Here is a 27,067-nt window from a genome sequence, read left to right on the forward strand (position 1 = left end):
ATCTATCAGTGGGTTTCCCTTCCATGGGGTCGTAAAGTCAGACATGACTGAGTGACTGAACAACAACAACATGGCATTATGCTGCTGCTGCTGCTAAGTTGCTTCAGTCGTGTCCAACTCTGTGTGATCCCATAGACGGCAGTCCACCAGGCCCCTTCGTCCCTGGGATTCTCCAGGCAAGAATATTGGAGATGGTTGCCATTTCCTTCTCCAGTGGCATAATGTGTGGGATTTAATTTTAAGTACTTCAGGTCCACTCCCCCCCAAAATTGAAGTAGGCATTGATATTTTGATGGTTTAGTTGTTACGTCATGTCCAACTCTTGTGACCCCATGAACTGTAGCCTGCCAGGCTCCTCCAGCATGCCAGGCTTCCCTGTCCTTCACTATTTCCTGGAGTTTGCTGAAACTCATGTTCACTGAGTTGGTGATGCCATCCAACCATCTCATCCTCTGAACCCCACTTCTCCTCTTACCCTCAATCTTTCCCAACATCAGGGTCTTTTCCAATGAGTCAGTTCTTGCCATGTTACCCGTAAGTATTTTAGTAGGCATCTCAGATAAGGGCTTAAGGAAAAACACTAGCAACATAACTACAATACTATCTTTAAGTCCAACATTATTAGGAATAATTCCTTAATATCATCCTGTATAGTCCATGTAAAATTTTTACTGATTGCCCAAGAAAAGTGTTTTTTTTTTTTTTTTTTTTTTTTTTTTTTACGGTTGGTTCGTCTGAAATAGGATCTAAACAAAGTCCACATATTACACTTAGTCAACAAGTATCTTAAATTCCTTTTAATCACAGTCCACCAAGCCTTCCTTTCATTGTCATTTATTTATTGGAGAAAATGGATCATTTAGCCTCTAAAATTTTCTATATTCTGGATTTTGCTGATATTATTATCATGGTGTCATTTAAGATGTTCTTCTGGACTTCATATTTTCTGTAAACCAGCAGTTAGGTCTAGTCAGGCTTAAGTATCAGGTTCAGTTTCTTTTCGTCAAGCATACATCACAGGTAGTGCTGTGTAATTCCAAATACATCAGATTAGGGTGTGCTTCTTCCACTTTTAACGATGTTAAGGTTGATCAGTGTGTTCAAGATGATGTCAGTCCTACCCTATTATTAAGTTCTCCACTAAACTTTCACTTAATGGTTTTAGCAGACATTAATGATTGTTGCTTAGATCCATTATTTTATTAGGCACTGAAAAATGGTGATTTTTTTCTAATTCTATTATTTGTACCGTATTTATTAACTCTGATCTAAAGAACTTCCCTCATTGACTATTTTATGACTGAAATATAGTCTGTACAGGAAAAAGCAGAGTGTTTAATTCTTTCCCTTTATTGATCAATTCTGGTCCAAAGGTGACCATTATGAGCTCATGAATAGTTATATATTTAATGCATTTCAGTCCATGGGCATCATCTTCACATTTTGATTCTACCTTTGCCAAGTGGGAGCCTCTTGGATATGAAGAGTGGGAGAGTGGGAGCACTCTTCTGATATGACCTCTTTTGTTAAGACTGGCAAGAGGTCCCATATAATCATGGTGGTATAATCACTCAATTAGAGCCAGAAATCCTGGAGTGTGAAGTCAAGTGGGCCTTGGGAAGCATCACTATGAACAAAGCTACTGGAGGTGATGGAATTCCATTTGAGCTATTTCAAATCCTGAAAGATGATGCTGTGAAAGTGTTGCACTCAACATGCCAGCAAATTTGGAAAACTCCGCAGTGGCCACAGGACTGAAAAGGTCAGTTTTCATTCCAATTCCAAAGAAAGGCAATGCCAAAGAATGCTCAAACTACTGCACAGTTGTACTCATCTCACATGCTAGTAAAGTAATGCTCAAAATTCTCCAAGCCAGGCTTCAACAGTACGTGAATCGTGAACTTCCTGATGTTCAAGCTGGTTTTAGAAAAGGCAGAGGAACCAGAGATCAAATTGCCAACATCTGCTGGATCATGGAAAAAGCAAGAGAGTTCCAGAAAAACATCTATTTCTGCTTTATTTCGGCTCTATTTCTACTTTCTATGTCAAAGCCTTTGACTGTGTGGATCACAATAAACTGTGGAAAATTCTGAAAGAGAAGGGAATACCAGACCACCTGACCTGCCTCTTGAGAAATCTGTATGCAGTTCAGGAAGCAACAGTTAGAACTGGACATGAAACAACAGATTGGCTCCAAATAGAGAAAGGAGTACACCACGGCTGTATATTGTCTCCCTGCTTATTTAACTTCTATGCAGAGTACATCATGAGAGATACTAGGCTAGAGGAAGCACAAGCTGGAATCAAGATTCCCAGGAGAAATACCAGTAACCTCAGATGTGCAGATGACACCATCCTTATGGCAGAAAATGAAGAACTAAAGAGTCTTTTGATAAAGTGAAAGAGGAGAGTGAAAATGTTGGCTTAAAGTTCAACATTCAGAAAATTAAGATCATGGCATCTGGTCCCATCACTTCATGGCAAATAGATGGGGAAAAAAACAGTGACAGACTTTATTTTGGGGGGCTCCAAAATCACTGCAGATGGTGACTGCAGCCATGAAATTAACAGACTCTTACTCCTTGGAAGGAAAGTTATGACCAACCTAGACAGCATATTAAAAAGCAGAGACATTACTTTGCCAACAAAGGTCCATCTAGTCAAGGCTATGGTTTTTCCAGTGGTCATGTATGGATGTGAGAGTTGGATATAAAGAAAGCTGAGCGCCGAAGAATTGATGCTTTTGAACTGTGGTGTTGGAGAAGACTCCTGAGAGTCCCTCAGACTGCAAGGAGATCAAACCAGTCCATCTTAAAGGAAATTAATCCTGAATATTCACTGGAAGGACTGATGCTAAAGCTGAAACTCCAATACTCTGGCCACCTGATGCGAAGAATTGATTCATTTGAAAAGACCCTGATGCTGGGAAAGATTGAAGGTGGAAGGAGGACATGACAGAGAATGAGATGGTTGGATGGCTTCACTGTCTCAATGGACATGAGTTTGAGTAAACTCTTGAGAGTTGGTGATGGACAGGGAGGCCTGGCATGCTGCAGTCCATGGGGTTGTAAAGAGTCGGACATGACTGAGTGACTGAACTGAAGAGGTCCCAGGTTCATCCTGTACAGTTCCTATCTTAGACTTGCAATCAGCCATTTCCCCAAAAAGCTTGGATTCCTTTTAGTGGGAAATGACATTTATTTAAAGATAATAACCTGAGCAGTAGAGGTTCCCATTGTTTTTGGATTGTCATTGCTTCTCATATTTTTCAGTGGGTGGGATAGGAAATATGTATTTTTAGAAGAGAAAAAACAAAAATAAGTTTGTGCTGATATTACCAACTGAATTCAAGACTGTAATACTTCTGTTGTGTCTTTTATATTTGTATATTATTCCTCTTATTCTAAGAATATTACTTAGGCTTTAAAGATATGATCAAAAGTACTTACTTGTTCTTTCTGAGTTGCCTTTGTATTAGTTTCAAAATAATAAGATAAACACTACTATTAAGATGAGTTATGCAATTTAAAATTCATGGTTCTTTTTGCTTTCAGGATTTGTTCCACTGATGAGCTGTCAAAACACTATAAAGTCACTTGGAGAAATAATTTTCCATGTGATTATGCTACCAACGTGATATATAACAGGTTCATTTGTTTCAGCTTTTAAAAAAGTTTTAAAATCTTTTGCTCTGTTGTTTTCATAATTAATATTTGTTTTTGATTGCATAAAACATTCTTCTAAAGTCAAAATTAAAACATCATTCAGAAAAGTCTAGGTTTCCTTTCTTCCCCCACTCCCCTAGTTCTTCCCCTAATCCACAGGCAATCATTTTTTATTAGGTTTTGATCTTTATCCTTCCATTGCTTATTTTTGAAAATATGAACATACATATTCTCTTCTTTCTTACACAAAATTAGAATGCTATAATTTCTATGTGTATTACTTCTCTAACTTAGCACTATGTCTTTTAGTATAGAGACTTGCTCATTCTATGTTACAGATATACAGCAACTTATTATACGGTTGCATAATAGTTTTTTTTTCCTACCAATACCTAGTGATGGCCATTTGCGTTGTTCCCAGTTGTTTGCCTTTATAATTAGTGCTTTAATAAACAGCCACAGTCATGTGTCATTTCATGTTTTTGCATTTTTTTCACATGCCAGATGGGCAGGAAAAAATGCAACTTTATGGATCACACTCTTATGGTTAGTCTAAGCTGAAATGAATACACAGTTGAATTAGGAACTACTGAACACTCAGCCAAGGTATCTAAAAATGCTGGGATTTTAGCCTTTATGAATAATTGAATTTACTTAAAAAACAACTGTAACAACTGGTTTAACAAGGCAGAGCTACTTGCATCAAAGCAACTCCTACATACTAAGCTGCAAAGGTTAAATGATACATAAAGAGAATAAAAGTAAATCTGGTTTAATATGCTAAAAAAATAAAAATTAACATTTTATGAAAAATCTTTGGTTCAATTTTTGGCCAATCACAAATTATAAGTATATAGTCTTATGCAAGTTCCAGTTTATTTAAGAGAAAGACAGTGCTTCTGAAGATGTGTCCCTGACAGCTCTAACCAGTCTTCTCTCATGTGAGAAATCCTGCATGGAATGTGTGGAAATAGCTTCAGAGACAACACTTCCATCTTTGGAAGAATATATTTTTCAACATAAAAGCAAACACTGTCAGAGTGTCATGGAAGACCAAATAGTTCCACATGCTTTAGAATAAAAGCTCCTGTGGACTTTAATTATGCAATGTACAAATTGAGCATGCAAAACGAGAAGATTCTTTGCCCAGCTAACTTATTAATATTAACACATCCTGTACCAGAGAATAGTGTTTTACTATTTACGTGTATAATAGCGTTAATATAGCACAGAAAAATCATAAAAATACCATTCCAGGTGATTCAACTTTAATTTTTAATATGAAAACACATTTGTTTGTGTGGGTCTTAACTACTCTCACAATTATTTCATAATCATTAGTTTCCAACCAAAAACACTATCTCTGACTTCAGGATGATGTCTCCTAAGTATCAACTGTTTGACCCTTCGGATTTTTTTCTCTAACATATTCTCTCATTTGGATTTACAAAGCACATCATTAGTATTAGATGTCAGAGGTGAGCTCACAAACAGTACTTGATGTAAGGCTTCCAGTGTTTGTAGCTTTAAATATGGGCATACAACCAGCTCCTAACACAAATAAAAGTGTTATCATAGAAGCTAGCCAAAGAGCCAGTATGTTTAACAAAATAGCACTGGAGAAATTATAAAGGATGGAAAGAAGATTAGAAGAAAAACAGAACATTATCTTTGTGTTTCTTTAAAGATGAGGACTAACAAAGTGACAGGACAGATAGGGGAAAGCCTGTCTGCCTGACTTACAATATGAAAATAAACCAACATAGCTTTTACCTTTCAATGCGGGGAACCATTTTACTGGCGATATTTAAAGAGTGTGATATTTAAATTAAAGAGTAAGAGAGTGATATATAAACTAAAATTTGAAAGATTCATAGGATATTTACATTTCCAGCCTTATAAATAGCTCAGCTCCATGCTGTCTAAAAACAAGCATAAAACATGTTTTAAATTGCTTCATACTCAAAATTCTAAGATCAATGCCCACAAATGTATGTCTTAGGTATAACCCAGTCATTTTGGGAAGCAGAATAAAACACATCAGTAATATATAGTAAATTGTTTTTAAATTCAAGCTCTTAAGTTTTACATGCCAATTTGTCATTTAAAATTTCTATACCAATTTTAAGACTGGGAAAAATGTGGATTAAAACTGATTATTGTTTATATGCTTGGCATGAGTGCCTAGCATACAAAGTATCCTGCATTTACCAGCCATTAGGTAAAAATGAAGACAAGTGACAAAGTTACTGGGAGAATAAAAATTATAGGATGTTTTAAAATATTAACCTGATAAACATGAGGTAAACATTTATGTTTGCACTTGATGCTTTTTGATAAATACATTACTGGTAAACAAAATGACTTTCATAGGTTGCTTACAAGAAGTCTGTAGAATATTTCATATTTCATAGTAAGAAAAAATAATGGAGTCAAAATTAAGTCACTAGAGACTAAAAAAGTCAGGTATTAACTCACTTGCTGAATGGAATATTATTTTATTCCTCTTAAGATGAAAATTAAAATCAAATATTTTGTTACTACTGATCTTATAAAAATTAGGCTCACCTGCTACTTAAAGTTGTATTTAATAATTTCACATGACACACAGAATTTTCTTTGAAAATATTATCAAATGGTACACAAATTTAAGATTGGTAAATAATGATGACAAGGTCCAATAAAAATTTTTTATTTGAAAAGACAAAATGTAAATCTGTAAACTATTTGCAGATTACAAACAAGCCCATCTCTAAACTGGCAGCAATGGCAGGGCTGAAAACAGCAGATGGCACTATTTCCCAAGATGTAATCATGTGCTCGGGGACAACATGAGTTTCATGAAAGGTACCTTGACTCCTTTTGAATATTAATAATTTATGAATTTCCCCAAAGTTAAAATGCATTTTATTTTACAAAGAATTTGGGTTGGTTGGCTTCATAGTTGCTGAGTTAGTTATGCTGCTTTTCTCTCCCAAAGGGGAAAAAAATTATATACTAATATACTGCTATAAATACATAAATAATACAAGATAATATCTTATTTTCATTTTAAATGGACTAAAATTTTAGTCAAGAAGGGAAATATCTGAAAAATCCCTTTTATGGTACAATACAGACACTGAAAACAAAACAAAGTCCTTGAAATGTAAAGCATTTTCAAGTGTTTTAAAAGAAGGAAAAAAAGCAAACAGTAACAAACTGGTTATTCAATAAACAAATGAAGATGGCTAGTCAATAAAATTCATAAACAAATAAAACATCCCATAAAGCTTACTTGGAATTCTAAAGTTAAAGCAACGTCTCATGAACAAAAATTTTAATTAAACAGCCACTGGCTTCCCTCCAAAACAGTGTATTTTAAGTAAGTTTCTTTCACAAAGCATACAAAATATATATAGAAATCCATCCAACACTAACACTACCTGATATCCATAAATAACGTGAAAGATGAGAAAGCTTCTTAAGTAGAATGTGGCTTGTCTACCAGTCTTCTGGAAGCTTATGGTACAGTACCAACTTATACCTGCCAATGAGGCTCCTGGATTATCTCTAGTAACAAACCCCCTTGGACGGGGTCCAAGACAGACTTACAACAAACTGCTATCCATATCAAATTAAGTAACAGGAATATTTTTAATGTGACTGAACCAGTGAAGAATTTCTGATAAACATTTTAGTAAGTACAAGTGAACTGAGAATCAGACTAGGTTTTATGAAAAACAAAATCCTTACTGAAAATCTACACAAATTCTACCTCATTTAGTTCTTCTCACCTAGAATGCTCTTAACTTTTTCTGAATCCTCCCTATCACTTTCCCTTGGCATCTGTGAGTAAAGGACGTCTTCCATAATTCATTTGGTTCTCGGCATATGTTACCTTGCACTGATATTAATCTGTTCATAAGCAAAGGGTTCATTTCTCCCAGCTATAGGGACATACCTTTTTGTGTCAACTTCAGCAGTTAGCATGGTGTGCTCTATGATTTAGTAAGCAGTCAATAAATACTTGCTGAAACTTAAAAATTAAAAGACATGCTTCCCAGGTGGTGCCAGTGGTGAAGAACCCACCTGCCAATGCAGGAGATGTAAGAGACGTGGGTTCTGTCCCTGGGTCGGGAAGATCCCCTGGAGGAGGAAATGGCAACCCACTCTAGAATTCTTCCTGGAGAATCCCATTGACAGAGGAGGCTGGTGGGCTACAGGCCACAGGGTCACAAGAGTCGGATAGGACTGAAGTGACTTAGCATGCACATAAAGTAACTATTAAAAAAAAAATCATGGGGGAGCAATGTCAAATTATAAGAAATTTGTAACTTAAGAAATTAAATGTCTCTAAGTGGTTAGTTATGGCTCTGAGTCCAGACTATCTGGATTAAACCCTGTTTCTGCTACTTACTAGCTTTGTGACCTTTGGGCAAGTGGGCTGTGATGGTCTGTTTTCTCCTCTGTGACATAGGGAAACTAGCTGAAACATCATAGGATGGCTGAGACATTGCTTCTCTCCTTTCTTCCCTCTCTTTCTCTCTCCTTTCCTACTTCCAAATAGTTGAGCACATTCAGGCAAGTGTTCTGCATACCAGGGTTTAGAGACAAGAGTTTCTTCCCTCGTGGAACTTATGTTTTAATGGGAGAGATGATTAATACACACGCAAATAGACAATGTAATATCGAGGAAAACAGAGTGCTACAAAAGGAGGCACAGGGCTCAGGAAGCAATAAAAGCACTGAATAGCTGAGAGCTAGGTCTAGAGCACTGATCTAGTAATCGTACTAAAGACATAGAAGTTAGCTAAAAAGTGAGTGTATACACCTCTCAATTTCTGGCCATATGGAATCCTAATGGATGTCTAGTAACACACATTCCCTATAAGAGTAGTCCTCTGGTAGAATTCATGTTTTAAAACAGTTAGTGTAGTGTTTGTAAGTCTACAGACCCTTGTTTTGATCATCAATATCTGGAATGCCTTTCCAGTGAGGAAGGTCACAGAGGCTAATTTTTCACTAAAATGGTTGTTAAAAAGGTGAGCTGAGCTGTTCTGGTAGCAGGAGCAGTCATCGTGGCAGTGACAGAAGCTTACATTTATGGCATTCGGTGCTAAGCAGATTCACATGGATCACCTCATTTAATGATCATGGCCATCAAAGACAGTAGTGTTAGTATTTCCATTGTATAGATCAGAAACTGAGGCTAAGTAGCTTGGCCAAGGTCACACAGCTGGTTGGTGGTAGAAGTGGGATCCAATCCCTGAACTGTGATCCAGTCATTATTTACTAGTCAAATAAAGTCTTTATTCCCTCCTGCCAGGCAACATACTCTTTTTCCCACCTTCTTAACCATTTACTAGTATAGTAAATGTCCCTAGTATTGTTCTTATTCTGCATTTTAATGCTTATTCCTTCAGTAAAATACAACATAGCTTTATTAGCAGAAGAGACACCATAAATATTGTCTTGGTCTTCTGGCATTATCTTGAGCTAGATTACAGATGTATATTTTTGGAAACTTTCTTACTCAAATAAATTTTTAAAGAATTATATATGTCACATTCTGGTAATCTTTATTAATGAATAAAAGAAACAAAATTCTTAGAAAACCTATCATTTTTTCATGTAAATTACTACTTGAGAGCCGTTATTTATCGTGCAGTAACTGTTGCTACAAAAAACTAGAATGGTTTCTGAGAATTTGACTAAACAAAATATTAATAGACTACTACCTTATGCTTATCTCAAATGTAATAAACATGGGTAGTTAAATTCACTTTAATAAAAGTAATAATTCCAACAAAGCTAAAGCTATTGGATAGAAGAAAGGAATATAATTTGAAGTATACTGGATTAACAGGGGAGAATATAGACTCTGAAATTGTTATTTGTTGTCCATTTAAATTTCAGAATTCTCATTGACTCTAATTAAAATTCTGTAGATGGAAGAGTTGTGTTTCTGAGGCACTCGCAGTGAATGCTGTCTGCCAGCCATCTCCAAACACCCCATAACCACACACAACTCGCCTGTCAGGAGAGCTAATGCAGACATCGCAGGGCACACCACATTTGTCACTGTGGCTAATATCAGAGATACGCAGCTCTTTTTTCTTAGCACACAAAAGCAAGATATGTAATTCAATGCTCAATTTACCCTTGTCTCGCAGGAGATTTTTCCCCGCTAATTGATAGAAATTAAGCCATTAATCAAGCCACTAGCCATCATTCAAACCAGAGAAGATGAATACAAACTTTCATCATAACCACCTTCCCCATTTTAGTGTTCATTAGCATTAATTTTTAATGCAATTATGCTATTCTTTTACGCTGAGCTCATAAATTACTGCTCTTTTGTTGCTGGCTGGCCTTGTAAAATCCAAACTAATGCTTTGTGCTCTGATCTTAAAGGCAATTACTAGATTCTTCTATCTTTTATATCCTTTGCATCCCCAATAACCTATATATATATATATACACACACACATATAAAATAAACACCCATGACTGACTATACCTGTTTACTTTTTTAATGCCTCTATATAAAATCTCTGTGAACATATAAATGTAGTAAAATGCACCTAAAGTAAATAAACACATATCCCCCCACATACACAAAAAATACAGATGTTAATATAAAGTAAGATCACATATATTCATATTATATTTGGGGTTCAATATAGATATTGCTACAGTTTCCCATGATTAAAATGTAATATATCATTTGCAGTAAAGGTATAATTTTTATAACAAATTTGAGAAAATAAGAACATTAATAGTGACTATTATATACACTTACAAAGGTCAAAAACTACTAAAAACAGAAAGAATAGCTATGAAGTACTAAAATCCCTTGGTTCTTTATCTAAGGTTATCATTTTATGTTTAAATTCTTATTAAACAAAACATGTTAAAACTGGAAAGTCAATAAGATGAAAATGAAGAGTAATAGAAGGTCAAAAGAACCATTTACCCAAAAGTGTTTGTAAGTGCATATAATAACTCCATAGTCTTAAATTTTGCAAAGTTAATGCATCAGTTTATTACAGAATGACAGTAAAAGGAGAAGACAAATTTTCCATCAATAAATATTAAATCCAGAGACAGAGTATCCACTCAGTTCTCCAACCCAGAGAAAATGAAAAGATGTACCATCCTTATAGTACTCCCCCCCCATCCCCCCACAAAGCAATGGTTATGCTCACTCCAAGGTGCAGAGGAAATGAAAAAAAAATCTGCAACTCTCTTCTTCATATCACCCCAGTAATGGTTTTTGTCTTTGTTTGCAAGTTCTTACGTTCTGGCCTCCCACTAGCTAGAGAAGGGTGCATATGTGGCATTCAGATTAATGAAATAAACTTAATGGAAAAACGTCAGCTATACTGGTATTGGTGTCAGAACCCTTTGGAGTTGTACAGCTGCCACGTACTCCTAACACCACAGGATTGTGGTAGAGAGTATATTCAGGAGCCCTCTACCAAAAAAAAAAAAAAAAAAAAAAAAAGGCATTTGAACTACTAACTTCTTAAGAATAAAGAAGGTGATGATCAGCTTGACTTCATCTTATGTTTCCTCTCATAGCTAGTTCTTTATTAGATTTAATCTTTAATAGAAAGTTATACATGGTTGTCCTTCCCTGGTGGCTCAGAGGGTAAAGCGTCTGCCTACAGTGTGGACGACCAGGGTTCGATCCCTGGGTCAGGAAGATCCTCTGGAGAAGGAAATGGCAACCCACTCCAGTACTCTTGCCTGGAAAATCCCATGGATGGAGGAGCGTAGTAGGCTACAGTCCATGGGGTCACAAAGAGTCGGACACAACTGAGCGACTTCACTTCACTTCACATACATGGTTTAGAAGCAATGAATGAAGTATATTCTTTAAGGACTTAATGCTGTGAACCAGGGGACTTGCTATGCCAGGATAAGAGGCCAGCCTAAATTCAAGTCTTTTGTGATCCATTCCTTTATGATGTCAGAAGCAAACAGGTACCTAACATATTTGAATATCACAGTTGTCAAGATAAAATTTATGAGTTCTAATACATTTTCTTAAAAGCATTTTCTGTTTGGACTCATAAGCCATGGCTCTACCTACTCTAATTTCCCTAAACATATTGATAAAAATGCTGGGGTTCAGAAACAGGAATTGAAATTAATTCAGCCAACATCTATTTAATGCCTCTATCTGCCAGATGCTAGTCTGGTGCCAGAGATTTCTGGTTGAAATGACATTTGTTTTTGCTCTCTCAGAGCTCATGGGAAAAATCGAATTTTTGTTTATAATTTCTATTTGCAAGTAATTATGAGCTGAAGGTACAGTGGATAGGTACAAGGATTTGTGGTATTTACAAAATAGCTTTGCATCTATTATTTCATTTGTCACTGAAACAGACATAATTTTTGGTAATATATAATATCCCCGTTTTTCAAATCGGGTTTGTGACACTCAAAGTTTAAGAGATACTGTAAGAAGCAGAGTGGGGATATGAAACGAAGTCTTTGAACTTCACATTTTGTATGTTTCCCATTGCACCAAGTGTCTACTTAGCCCTTGAATCTCTGATAACCTTACATGCCTTAAATGATGAATAGCTATGACTGCTTACACGTATTTCATATTCTTATCAAATATATATACAATTTGATCTTTTAAACAGAGATGAGGTAGGGAGAATAGTAGTGGATGGTAGAAGACCTTAATTTCTCTTTCTTAAAAGCAGAGTATTTTGCTCTAATATTAAGGAAGTACAGCAACAAAATCAATAGTTTTAAAGAAACTACTAAACACTTCAAATTGAGCTTCACTGAAATATAATTTACATATTATGTATAATGATTATACTCACTGTAAGTATACCATTCAATGAGTTTTGATAAATGTAAACCACCTGTGTAAACAATACCCAAATAAAACTATAGAATACTTTGATCACCGCCAACATTTCCTTATGCCTCTCACTGTGGTCAATTTCTATACCTTGACCCCAGACAATCACAGATCTGCTTTCTGCCAAAAAGGATTAGTCTCCATTTTCTAGAATTTCATATAAACTGCTATACTTTTTCATGTCTGAGGTCTTTCACTCTCCATATTTTTGTGATAGCTCCAGGTTGCTGGGTATCTCCCTTTTCTTTTTTTAAATTACTGACAGAACTTTATTACATGAATATATAACTCATATACAACAATATATATATATATATAACTCATATATAACAATATAGAATTCTATTATATGAATATGTCCACAATTCGTTTATCCATTCACCTGTTGATATAATTTGGGTTGTTTCCAGTTTCTGGCTTTTGAGAATAAAGCTGCCAAAATAATTATGCACAAGTTTTTGTGTGGACATGTTTTCACTTTTCTTGGGTAAATATGTAATATTGGAAAGGCTAGATTATATGGTGGGTTTGGATTTCTCTGATGGCTAATAACACTGAGTATTTTTAGTACTTACTGACCATTCACTTCTTTTTTAAAGTTAGTGTTCAAACCTCTTGCTCATTATTTAATTGTCTTATTATTTGAGTTTTAAGAGTTCTTTGTACATCTTTTGTCAACATGCCAATATTTTCTATCATTCTACGAATTGTTTTTTTGTTCTTAATGGAATCTTTCAAAGAGTAGAAACTTAATAAAAAATTCAATTTATCAATAAAAAATAGTTTGTGCTATTTGTGTCTATCAAAGAAATATGTGCCTACTTCAAGACTACAAAGATTTGAAAAAGACCCTATTTTTTCTTCTAGAAGTTTTATAGTTTTAGTTTTTATATTTAGGTCTATAATATATTTCAAGCTACTTCTTATGTATAGCGTGAGTTAAGGGCCAATGTTCATTTCTCCCCATAAGGATATCCAGTATTTTTCAGCAACATTTACTGAAAAGATTTCCCTTTCTCTACTGAACTGCCTTGGTAATTTTATTGAGAATAAATCTGTCATACATTTGATGGCTAATTTCTGGCCTTTCTAGTCTGTTCCATTTAAGTGTATCCTTACAGTAATCCACAATCTTGATTACCATAGTTTTATAGTAAGTCTTGAAATCAGGGAGTGTAAATCATTTGACCAGTTATTTTTAAAAACTGTTTTAATTATTTGAATTTTATGTAAAATTGATTCTTAGTAGAAACTTTGCTCCTAACACTTTACGTTGAATTTTAGCATGAGGATGCAAAATATAATTTATAATGTAATTCCATTTCAGGAATAAGTTGAAATACACATGATTAATCAAATTAGATATCTTCTCAATATTAATTAGGTATAATACTTAAAACAAGATATTATTGTCAAATATTTAAACCAATTTTAAAAAGTTTTTATGAAATGATCAAGTTGTAAAATTGTTATTTATCATGAATAGTTACTGCCATTGTAAAGTTTTCTTTTTGGTGATGCTTTACAGCCTGAGGGAACCCTAGTTCCCTGACCAGGGACTGAACCCAGGCCCCAGCAGTTAGAGCACCAAGCTCCAATCACTGGACTTCCAGGGAATTCCTTTTTGTGACTTTTTATTTATTCTGATTTTGAAGTCCATAACTGAGCCATATTCATATTATTTTACTCAGAAATTGTCACATAAGAAGATAACGGTGGCCTGAATGACTAAAAAAGTGTAGATGGCAAGATTTTTTTGGAGGGGGACTGTCAATGAATGCAGTCTGAAAAATGCATTTTATTGGTGTAACCAAAAAGAGAAAAACCAGAAGGGAGAAAAAAGAATGACAGATGAATAGAAGTGGCAATTTTTTAGTAAGTGTAAAGAACCAAGGATGAGTGTATATGTTTAAGAGTCTGACAGACTAAAACTTAGAGAAACTCTAACTGTTCAGGGAACAGAACAGGGGCACAGAGATCCCAAACCAAATACATAAATAATCTCTACTTTTCAAACTATCACCTAAGCAGCAACATACATACACATCCTAAACTGAACTCAGAAGTTTGCAATTATAATATCCTCTCTGTTTGGCCCATCACCCTGCCAGTATTTAGTTCTTATGATAGTTTTTCCTTTCAAAAAAATGCAAGTAAGATTTTTGGCTTCTAATCAAGAAAAGCCTTAAGTGCCATGTCAGCTATATTATTAAATTAGGGTGCACTGAAATTAGGGTATGTTGAAATACAGTTGGTTGAGCTGTTATCAAGAAATGCACATGATTCTTATTTGGTTTGCTTTACTGCTGCTAACTTGGGGTAGGATTAAAACCTAAACAATGTTATGAAAATTATATGATAGTAAGTAGGTGCTATGAATCACACGCATAGCTGTATAATGCTTTCAATTAAATATCCTGGTGAGATAACCTAATGATTTGATTTTGAAAATTCTACTTTAAGAAAAAGAATGTAGAAAGCATTTAAATTGGAAATCTTACATCAGTAATGACCATACTTTTATTAAAATGGAGATAAGTTTCCATAATTTTAACCTGTTTTCAATGTAATATCAATAAAGTAAATCATACTTAATTCCCACATTTTCACAGTAAACTGACACACACAGTCATTCAAATATGATGAGGAGCAAAGTATAAACGAAGAAATAAAGGAATTAACAAGTGGGGAAATAAGATACATACTAGCTTATGCCTCCATGACTTTGAGGGAAATCAGCTATAGGAAAAAAGTAATATTAATACTAACCATTAATTTGCTTCTAAGAGTGTTTTTTCATAACAAATATAATGCTATAAGTCATAAAGCTGCAAAATATTAGGCAAGTTTAACTCTATTTACAGATGAAGTGACTGAAAATAAGTGCTCTAAGTTCTAGCTTCACAACTAACTATATTATCTTGGGCAAGTATTCCCACTAAATTTCTGTATTCTCTTTTGAATTAAGATAGTGAAAGTAAAAGTCGCTCAGTTGTGTCAAACTCTTTTTGACCCCATGGACTATACAGTCCATGGAATTCTCCAGGCCAGAATACTGGTATGGGTAGCCTTTCCCTTCTATAGGGGATCTTCCCAACCCAGGAATCGAACCCAGGTATCCCACATTGCAGGCAGATTCTTTACCAGCTGAGCCACAAGGGAAGCCCAAGAATACTGGAGTGGGTAGCCTATCCCTTCTTCAGCAAATCTTCCTGACCCAGGAATCGAACCGGGGTCTTCTGCATTGCAGGCGGATTCTTTACTACTGAGCTATCAGGGAAGCCCTGAATCAATATAGGACATCTACTAAAGTGCACATATGATCTCTGGTTGGAAGAAGCACTTCAGCAGAGATGAGTTTATTGTTCCATAGAAGAGAAGAGGGTCCTACAGCACTCACAAATTAGGAGGAAGGAGAAATCCAAGAGATGAGGAACTGAGGAAAGGATCAGGATTATGTAGAGGCTTTTGTTGCTGTTCAATCGCTGTCATGTCTGACTCTGCAACTCCATAGACTGCAGCACGCCAAGCTCCCCTGTCCTTCACTATCTCCTGGAGTTTGCACAAACTCATGTTCACTGAGTCGGTGATGCCATCCAACCATCTCATCCTCTGTCACCTCTTTTTCCTCATGACCTCAATCTTTCCCAGCATCAGGGTCTTTTCCAATGAGTCAGCTCTTCACATCAGGTGATCAAAGTATTGGAGCTTCAGTTCAGCATCAGGCCTTCCAAAGAATATTAAGGGTTGATTTCCTTTAGAACTGACTGGTTTGGTCTTCTTGCTGTCCAAGTCTTCACCAGCACCACACTTTGAAAGCAACAATTCTTTGATGTCCAGGCTTCTTTATGGTCCAACTCTCACATCCATACATGACTACTGGAAAAACTATAGCTTTGACTATATGGACCTTTGTTGGCAAAGTGATGTCTCTGTTTTTTAATATGCTGTCTAGGTTTTTCATAACTTTTTTTTCCCAAGGAGCAGTGTCTTTTAGTTTCATGGCTGCAGTCACTAGCCGCAATGATTTTGAACCCCCCCCCCAAATAGTCTGTCAAAGTTTCCATTTTTCCCCCATCTATGTGCCATGAAGTGAAACAAATCCCCAGAAGCAATTACTGTCCAACATGTCAGAAAGCCAAAATAGCCCGAAAATGGATTTAAAAGATAAATTTCAATGTCTCCCTGCTAAAAATCTTGTTTAGTAAATAAACCCAGTTACCACCTCAAACAACAATTACTCACTGCAAAAAGTTTTTGTTCAAAACTGATGACAGAAGGAAGGTTCCTTCTTAATAAAACAAGTTTATTTATTCCTCCATGTGCTGATTGTGAGGAAGAACATGTTTATTTCTCTGTGTCTGTCCAGTCAGAGGTACTATAAAGCTGTAAGTTCTTGGAGAATCGGATCTGGTCCAAAGGTTTATCAAACATCCTGAAATTTTGCTATAAAGTAGCAATGGGCCAAACAGCGTGAAGCAGAGAACCAAACATTATGTTTGAAAGTCTAACAAGAACAGTGTTTGGGTCATGCTAACATTTGCAAAAACTGTAGTAGTTATCTGTTGAATGATGAGCTAAATAAAGTCAGGCTACTGTTGCTAAAAATGTGGCATTCCTTTATTAAGGAGGGAAGTGCCTTGAAGACTCTGTTTTTTGGAAAATGGCAGATACTTGTTTACTGCTTTTAAAAATTTCTAGAAAGTACATAAAGTTTGCCTTTTCATTGTCCTTGAAATTACTAAGTGGTGAGCTTCATAGTAGCAGGATTCTATTTGTGTTTTGACCCATTTCAACAGAGGTGACAAGTTCCTTATTCTTGAAACTTTAAAAATTTGGCTTCTATGACACCTTTCACTTCTGGCTTTCTCCTCACTGGTCACAATTCTTCATTTTCCTATAAAGGCCCCTCTAAATGTTAGAGTGTTCCAGTGCTCAGACTGGACCCCTTCCTCTTCCCTTTGTGTTCTTTCTCTAGGTGATCCAGAGTTATGCTGCTGCTGAGTTGCTTCAGTTGTGTCTGACTCTATGCAGCCCTATGGACTGTAGCCCGCCAGGCTCCTCTGTCCATGGGATTCTCCAGGCAAGAATACTGGAGTAGGCTGCCATGCCCTCCTTCAGGGGATCATCCTGACCCAGGGATCAAACCTGTCCCATGTCTCTTATGTCTACCTGCACTGGCAAGCAGATTCTGTACCACTACTGCCATGTGGGAAGCCTGACCCATAGCCATAAATACAATCTATATGTTGATGACCCTCAAATCTTTAGGTCTTGACATCTTTACCAAACTTGAGATCTTGATTTTTCTCTCTTACTTCCTAAATTTAAATTATCACCTTCCATTAGCTTCCTATCTCATCTAGAATAACATTCAAACTCCCTGGTGGCTCAGATGGTAAAGAATCTGCCTGTAATGTAGGAGACCTGGGTTCAGTCCCTGAGCTGGGAAAACCCCCTGGAGAAGGGAATGGCTACCCACTCCAGTATTCTTGCCTGGAGAGTTCCATGGGGAGAGGAATCTGGCGGGCTACAGTCCATGGGGCCACAAAGAGTCAGACATGCCTTTCATGCTCTTATATTAATAAAACTCTACATAATCTGAACCCTGCTAAACTCTTCAACTAAATCTCTAATCCCTGCCCTAGCCATGCAGGCCTTCTTTGTGCTTCTTAAGAATTCTAAACTTGCTTCCCCGTTACAATCTTTTTTTAAATTTATAATTTTATTTATTTATTTGGGCGCTGGGTCTTCACTGCGGCATGGGCTTTTCTCTAGTTGCAGCAAGCGGGGCTGCCTTCTCATTGCACGGTGAGGGGTTCTCACTGCAGGGGCTTCTCTTGTTGCAGAGCACAGGCTGCAGGGCTTCAGCAGCTGTGGCTCCTGGGCTGTAGAGCACAGGCTCAGTAGTTGCGGCGCAAGGACTTAGTTTCTCTGTGCCATGTGGGATCTTCCCAGATCAGGGATCGAACCTGTGTCCCCTGCATTGGCAGGCAGATTCTTTACCACTGAGCCACCAGGAAAGCACCCCGTCTCCACCCTTATAATCTTTATAAAGGCTGTTCCCTCCACCTAGAATGGTCTTTGCACGGCAAGTCACTTTCTGTTCAGATTTAGTTTAAATGCCAGCTTCTTAAGGAGTAATCAGAATAATCAGTCTAAAGTAGCCAATGGTCATTCTCTAGCACATCAAGAGAGAGTAAAGAAACTAGTTAATTGTGAGGCTATCATAGGAGTCTAGGCAAGAGATGATGACTACCCAGATCAGGGGTGGCAGGGAAGATGGGGACATATTTTAAGTAAAGGATAGATATGAATTTTGTGCAGAGTGATGCAAAGAGAAGATGACTTTCAATTTTCTGGATCAAGTAACTAATAAACAGTGATATTAATAAAGACAAAGAACACTTGGAGGTGGAATTAAGAGTTCAGCTTTAAAGATGATGACTTTGAGATGCTTCTGTGTTTTAAAAAGAATGTCTCTAGTTCTGGAGTCCAAAGAGAAAGTCTAGGTTGATGATGTATATTTGGAAGTAATAAGCATACTATACTTAATAAGCATAACATATTTATAATATTTATATTTTATATAAATGTTATCAGTTTATATTCACTTGAGGAGAAAAATATAGAGATAGAAAAGAACTAAGTTCCAATGAATACCAATGCTTGCAGATTGGGTAGAGGGAAGACAGAGGGCTGGCCAGGGCTGGCAGGAAAAACAGATACGTATTATGCCATATTTAAGTGACAAAAAGGGATGTGTCAAGAAGTGTGGTGGGCTGCATTAAAAGCTGCTACAGGGTCTAGTGGAGAAAAATCTCACTAGACTTGGCAAATTATCTAGATAGCTTTGGTGATTTTAAAAACAGCAGTTTTAATTGAGTGATGTGGTAAGTCACAGTGGAGAGAGAAGACGTTTAAATGAAGATTTCTGTTTCTTAGATAATGCTGGACAGTTCAGTTCAGTTCAGTCACTCAGTTGTGTCCGACTCTTTGCGACCCCATGGACTGCAGCATGCCAGGCTTCCCTGTCCATCACCAACTCCTGGAGCTTGCTCAAACTCAGGGGGATGCCATCCAACCATCTCATCCTTTGTCATTCCCTTCTCCTCCTGCCTTCAATTTTTCCCAGCATCTGGGTCTTTTCAAATGAGTCAGTTCTTCGCATCAGGTGGCCAGTGTATTGGAGTTCCAGCTTCAGCATCAGTCCTTCCAATGAACACCCAGGACTGATCTCCTTTAGGATGGACTGGCTGGATCTCCTTGCAGTCCAAGAGACTTTTAAGAGTCTTCCCCAACACCACAGTTCAAAAGCATCAATTCTTCGGCGCTCAGCTTTCTTTATAGTCCAACTCTCACATCCATACATGACTACTGGAAAAACTATAGCTTTGACTAGACAGACCTTTGTCAGCAAAGTAATGTCTCTGCTTTTTAATATGCCGTCTAGATTGATCATAGCTTTTCTTCCAAGGAGCAAGCGTCTTTTAATTTCATGGCTGCAGTCACCATCTGCAGTGATTTTGGAGCCTAAGAAAATAAAGTCTGTCACTGTTTCCATTGTTTCCCCATCTATCTGCCATGAAGTAATGGGACTGGATGCCATGATCTTAGTTTTCTGAATGTTGAGTTTTAAGCCAACTTTTTCACTCTCCTCTTTCACTTTCATCAAGGGGCTGTTTTAATTATTCTTCACTTTCTGCTATAACAAGATTCTCTAAATGATACCTCTGCTAAACCCAGGAACAAATAATAATGGATAAAATATTAAAAAAAATTAAATTAAATGAATTGCTGAGATCATGTGAAGTAAGCAATCCACAAAGATCCAAAAGGCAGTTTACAATCTTAGTAGTCCTCTAATTCCTAGAGAAACTGAATCATTTGTGAAAAAATTTTTATAAACACTAGGCTGAGAAGGTTTTACAGAAAAATTCTACCAAACTTTCAAGGAAAAGATAATTTTGATGTTATATCAACTGACTAACTAACTCATTTTATTAGGCTAGCACAAACATGTTTTCAAAAACAGTCAAGAACAGCACAAAAAAGAAATCGTAGAAGCAAGTCATGAATGCAGATGCAAAAAGGGTAAGAGAGGAACAAATGCACACATATGCTTGAACAGAAATACATATACATGTGAATGTTTAATATATAAACAGATTTAATCGAGGAATATAAAAAAATATATACCAAAATCATGTGGGATTAGAGATTTGGTTCAACTTTACAATATTACCCCAGCAGCTTTCTCCTGGCTTGTTGTATATAATCAATGAGGAGAGATTAATATTTGTCAGTTAAATATCATTGATCCATAGTGGGGAGAAATACAATATATAAGAAAGCAAATCATATATATTTACATATATGAATAGAAAACATATCTGGAGAGAAATGTAAAATATCTTACATATATATAGTTTTAAAAGCAGAGGGAAACAATATGGTATTTATTAAGTATAACAAATATAGCACAGACTTTAGTTATATGCTGTGGAGAGATGAGTAAGAAAAATGAGGAATGGGGAGAAAGAGATACAGAAGGAGGGTGAGAAGGCAAATGTGACACAAACCAAAAAAAAAAAAGGCAAGAAAAAAACAGAAAAGAGAAATAAAAAGATGAGAAAGAGAGAAGAAAGAAAGTAAATAGGATGGGGAGAGAGGAAAGATTCTTGACCTTATGACAGGGTATCAGATGGATGGGTCAAGTATAGCTTGACCAATATGTAAAGCAGAGCTTGATCAGTATGTAAAGCTGGGCAAAGATCTAGGACACAAAGTCCTTACAGGAAGACCAGTGTTTAAAACAAACAAGCAAAGCACCAATACAAATATCCTTAATGTACTGGATTAAAAACAGATATTATAAGAATTCTTATTAAAAAAAATTATTTTTAATACCTCTACCTGGTGGCTCAGTGGTAAAGAATCTGCCTGCTAATGTAAGAGACACGAGTTCGATCCCTGATCCAGGAGGATCCCACATGCTGTGGGGCAACTAAGCCAATGTGCCGCAACTACTGAGCCTGTGCTCTAGAGCCTGGCAGCCACAAGCACTGAAGCCTGCACGCCCTGGAGCCTGTGCTGTACAACAAGTGAAGCCACTGCCACGAGAAGCCCGTGCATAGCAGCTAGAGAGCAGTCCCCATTTAGTGCAACTAGAGAAAAGTCTGCACAGCAGGGAAGACCCAGCACAGCCAAACATAAAAATGAATGTACGAATGTTAAACAAGTTTTTGATTAAGATGTGGAAATTCTAGCATTCTTGAAATATTTCCATTCTTTTTTTTTTTTTTCTGAATAGAGAATAATCCTAGTCCTGCTACAAAGCAAGAACTATCATACTTTACTTTGTATACAAAAAAGGACATCTACTTTCACCAAGTACTATTATTCTTTTATGGACTTTCAAGACCATAAAATGTTTGCTTTAGAACAGACATTCATAGTATCACCTAAAAAACAAAACAAACAAACAAAAAAACTCTGCTGTGGATAAACCTCTAGCCCTAAAAAATTTCTAGAGGGTTGTAAGAATTAAAGATTTTAAAATTTAAAAAAATAAAATAAAATAAAATAAAAAATAAATTAAAAAAAAAAAGAGTTTTAAAACTCAAAAATAAATAAATAAATAAATAAATTGGAGAATAGTTCCTTTAAAAAAAAAAAAAAAAAAAAGAAAGGGTTTGTAAATCTCTGCATGATAAGGCCTCCATTCCTCAAGCACACCATTTCCCTACATGAATCATTTGGTTTCAGCCATGTTAAGCTTTATTCAGTTCTCAGTTATTTGAGAAACCATGTTCTCTTGTCTCTAGGTTTCACAAATGCTGTCCTCTATCTGGAACACTCCTAATGTTTCCCCATTTCATCTTACTTATTCTTTAACTCTCAGCACAGAATTTACCTTATCCAAAACCCCTCCCTTTGCCTGTAAGTCTGATTCCTACAAGCTTCTACATCTTTTCAAGTTCTTCCCTCAGGTTAAAGTAAATTTTACTTTTGCAAAATTCAGCTCAAATGCCACTTCCTATGAAGCCTTCCCCAATCCCTACTGATTAAAGTGAACGGTTTCTTTGAACCCCCAACACAGCACTGATTTTATTCTTATTCAGTTCAGTTTAGTCGCACAGTCGTGTCGGACTCTTTGTGACCCCGTGAACCACAGCACGCCAGGCCTCCCTGTCCATCACCAACTCCCGGAGTCCACCCAAACCCATGTCCATTTTGTCGGTGATGCCATCCAACCATCTCCTCCTCTGTCGTCCCCTTCTCCTCCTGCCCTCAATCTTTCCCAGCATCAGGGTCTTTCCAAATGAGTCAGCTCTATGCATCAGGTGGCCAAAGTATTGGAGTTTCAGCTTCAACATCAGTCCCTCCAATGAACACCCAGGACTGATCTCCTTTAGGATAGACTGGTTGGATCTCCTTGCAGTCCAAGGGACTCTCGAGAGTCTTCTCCAACACCACAGTTCTTTGGCGCTCAGCTTTCTTTAGAGTTCAACTCTCACATCCATACATGATTACTGGAAAAACCATAACCTTGACTAGATGGACCTTTGTTGGCAAAGTAATGTCTCTGCTTTTTAATATGCTGTCTAGGTTGGTCATAACTTTTCTTCCATGGAGCAAGCATCTTTTAATTTTATGGCTTTAATTTCAATCACCATTCACAGTGATTTTGGAGACCCCAAAAATAAAGTCAGCCACTGTTTCCCCATCTATTTGCCATGAAGTGATGGGACCGGATGCCATGATCTTCATTTTCTGAATGTTGAGCTTTAAGTCAACTTTTTCACTCTCCTCTTTCACTTTCATCAAGAGGCTTTTTAGTTCCTCTTCACTTTCTGCTATAAGGGTGGTGTCGTCTCCATATCTGAGTTTATTGATATTTTTCCCGGCAATCTTGATTCCAGCTTGTGCTTCCTCCAGCCCAGTGTTTCTCGTGATGTACTCTGCATATAAGTTAAATAAGCAGGGTGACAATATACAGCCTTGACATATTCCTTTTCCTATTTGGAACCAGTCTGTTGTTCCATGTCCAGTTCTAACTGTTGCTTCTTGACCTGTATATAGGTTTCTCAAGAGGCAAGTCAGGTGGTCTGGTATTCCCATCTCTTTCAGAATTTTCCACAGTTTACTGTGATCCACGCAGTCAAAGGCTTTGGCATATACAATAGAGCAGAAATAGATGTTTTTCTGGAACTCTCTTGACTTTTCAATGATCCAGCAGATGTTGGCAATTTGATCTCTGGTTCCTCTGCCTTTTCTAAAACCAGCTTGAACATCTGGAAGTTCACGGTTCACGTATTGCTGAAGCCTGGCTTGGAGAATTTTGAGCATTAGTTTACTAGCGTGCGAGATGAGTGCAACTGTACAGTAGTTAATATTCTCCTTATATTACTGCTTTACACTAGCTGATATACTACAAAGGAGCCCAGATATATGTCCCTATATGGTATTTAGCACACAGGGCAGATTCAGACAATATAAGCTGGCTAAAGGAATGGATAAGATTCATTCTTATTAATTAATTAAATTAATCCTAGGGCAGAAGCTGACCGCTGAGCTGGAGTCCTGTATAGCGTTGAGTAATGAGGCAGCTAATCTAGGAACAATACTTCCTAGGTAGTAGGTGCTTCCAACTGAATGGAAATACCACAAATTATAAGCAATATGAATCCCACAAGACAAAAACTGCATCATGAAAATATGCTGTAGTAGCTATACAGTCATGAAATAATATAAGAAATTTCTGTCAGTAATCTGGTAATAGATTTTGACTGAATTGATTACTCACTGACAGTACTCAACATAGTCCTGCAAATGCATCAACTATGTAATGAACAGCTATTAAGTTTATTGATTTTCTGATTTCCATTGATAGCTAACAGGCCAAAGCTACACATCGATATTTGTGTTAGTAATACCCAAGAGCTAAACAGTTTTTACAAATGAAAACATCAAAAGTCTGAAGAGTCCAAATTAATGGAAATTTGAAGACTGAACCTCAGAATTTAAATGAAATATCTAACAAATGAATCTAATACACTTAATAACAGTGAAGTCAGTGTTGATAACTTTTTCCTCTAATACATTTTAAAGGTTTCTTTTACCCTAATGATGGGATCATTTCCTAGTAAATATAATCTCTATTTCATTCCACAATCAAGATTTTGAAGGTCCATAGCCTCCAGCTAACACCAAAATAGACTTTACTAAGTGCTTTCATATAGTTAATCCTTACAAAATTCTTGTGAGACAGGAATTGTTTTGCTTTTATTTTTACATAGAGAACTGAAGTTCAGTGTGATTAAATAATATGGCCAAAGTCATTAAATTATTAAGTAGGAAGGCCAGTAAGCAAATGTAGCAAAATAAAATAGCAAAGAACCTTTCATTGTTTAACACCACTTTTTTCACTGCATATTACATTTGTTGACTGTACAATTACCAATTTTATAGTATGTATTCTATTTTGTATTCTGCTTTTTCATTCTTACTTAACAAATCCTCTTAATGTTACAGACCCTCTCTGGCAAAGTGTGGTAAATTTCCCAAAGACTCAGGCTATCTCACTGAATGCTTTCATGGGTTCTTGTTGCCCTCATACTATCTTCCAATGCTTATTCCAGTGGGCTTTTTAAAGTGTAGTCTTAAGGGCAAAAGCATCAGCAACACCTGGAAAGTTTTTAGAAATGCAGTAATCAGTGCCCATCCCAGACCTACTGAATCAGAAGCTCTGGGGGTGGTGCTATAAATTTCCAGCTGATTTCGAGGCACATGAAAATTTGAGGACAACTGATATATTCAAATAGGAACCTGATCTCTCAAGTACACAAAAATATGACAGATACCTAAAAATCAAAGCTAAGTTCTTATTCATAGGAAGAACAGCATTCATGAAACAAAGTTTAAGCCCCAAGTGTACCTTGAGATATATATATATTATGAGGATTATGACACTAATATTTAACATCCAGGACAAAGAAGCTAGGTGACAGGAGCATTAGGGGCACAGATATCAGACAAACACAAAAAAACTAATCCCAGATAATTGTTCTTTCATGTTTACTTTGTCTTTATAACATATATATATGTATATATATACACATGTGTTTGTGTGCAGATATAGATAGTATATATATGTGTGTGAATTATGTTTGTAACTATATTTTGCTATTAGAATTACTTTATTGTGCTGGTTTATGATTTAAGCCAGCAGTCAGCACCCATTTTCTATAAAGGGCCAGACAGTAAATATACTAGGCTTCGCAGGCCATATGGCTCTGTCATAACTACTAGATTCTGGTGTTGTAGGACAAAAGAAAGACTATAAAGAAAGCTGTGTGCCGAAGAATTGATGCTTTTGAACTGTGGTGTTGGGGAAGGCTCTTGAGAGTCCCTTGGACTGCAAGGAGATCCAACCAGTCCACCCTAAAGGAGATCAGTCCTGGGTGTTCATTGGAAGGACTGATGTTAAAGCTGAAACTCCAATTCTTTGGCCACCTGATGCGAAGAGCTGACTCATTGGAAAAGACTCTGATGCTGGGAAAGATTGAAGGCAGGAGGAGAAGGGGATGACAGAGGATGAGATGCTGGATGGCATCACCAACTCAATGGACATGAGTTTGAGTAAACTCCGGGAGTTGGTGATGGACGAGGAAGCCTGGTGCGCTGCAGTCCATGGGGTCACCAAGAGTCGGACACGACTGAGCAACTGAACTGAACTGAGGACAAAAGCAGTCACAGATAATATGTAAACTGTGAGTATGGCTTTTGTTCTTACTGTACTTTATTTACAAAACCAGGTGGTGGGCTGGATTTGGCAGGTCGGCTGCAATGTGCTCACCTCTGATTTAAACTGTCATTAAAACACATTTCCATTACCTGAGCTTCCTGAGTGACTGAGGGCAGTGTGTGCATAATCAGGAACCAAACACTGCATGAATAATTCACACTGGAGATACGGCTTTATATGAAGAAAATACATATAATGTGAGAGAAATTAAGATTATACATATACGTTTAAAGGTAGCCACAAAATTCAATTTCAAAGATGGATACTCTTGGAGGGGAAAGAGCTTAGAAATGTCTGTTTGTACCTAATAAAGTGTTATATACTTAATAAGTATTCATTAATATCTGTTGATTTAATGACTAGTGGGCTTTGTGACGATAAATATTCTACTTTCATCAACTACTGCTATTTAGAGCTAACTTTATTCTTTTATAATGGTTACTTAGACAACATATAAAAAATCATGGGTTTGGGATATATAAACGGAGTATTAATCCTGGTTCTTGTCCTGTTAGTATAGTGACTATAGAAGAATTATTCAACCTTTCCAAGACTCAGCTTCCTTACCTGTAAACTGTTATCTCCTTGAGCAGATTCTTGTGAACATAAAACTAAATGAGAGAACACAGGTAAGGCACAGAGCTTGGCATATTATAGGTTTCTTTGCCTTGATTGGGTCATCTTGCTCCCCTGTTAGCTGAGTAGGCTTTGAGAATACAA

The 27,067-nt window shown here is 36.6% G+C and overlaps 1 protein-coding gene across 6 annotated transcripts in view; it reads right to left on the bottom strand.

Moving 5' to 3' along the window:
• Positions 1-27,067, bottom strand: part of RSRC1 (arginine and serine rich coiled-coil 1) — a 447,819-nt gene that overhangs the window by 11,670 nt on the left and 409,082 nt on the right. The window lies entirely within an intron of this gene.

Source organism: Ovis aries, chromosome 1 (genome assembly GCF_016772045.2).
Source record: "Ovis aries strain OAR_USU_Benz2616 breed Rambouillet chromosome 1, ARS-UI_Ramb_v3.0, whole genome shotgun sequence".
NCBI lineage: Eukaryota > Metazoa > Chordata > Mammalia > Artiodactyla > Bovidae > Ovis > Ovis aries.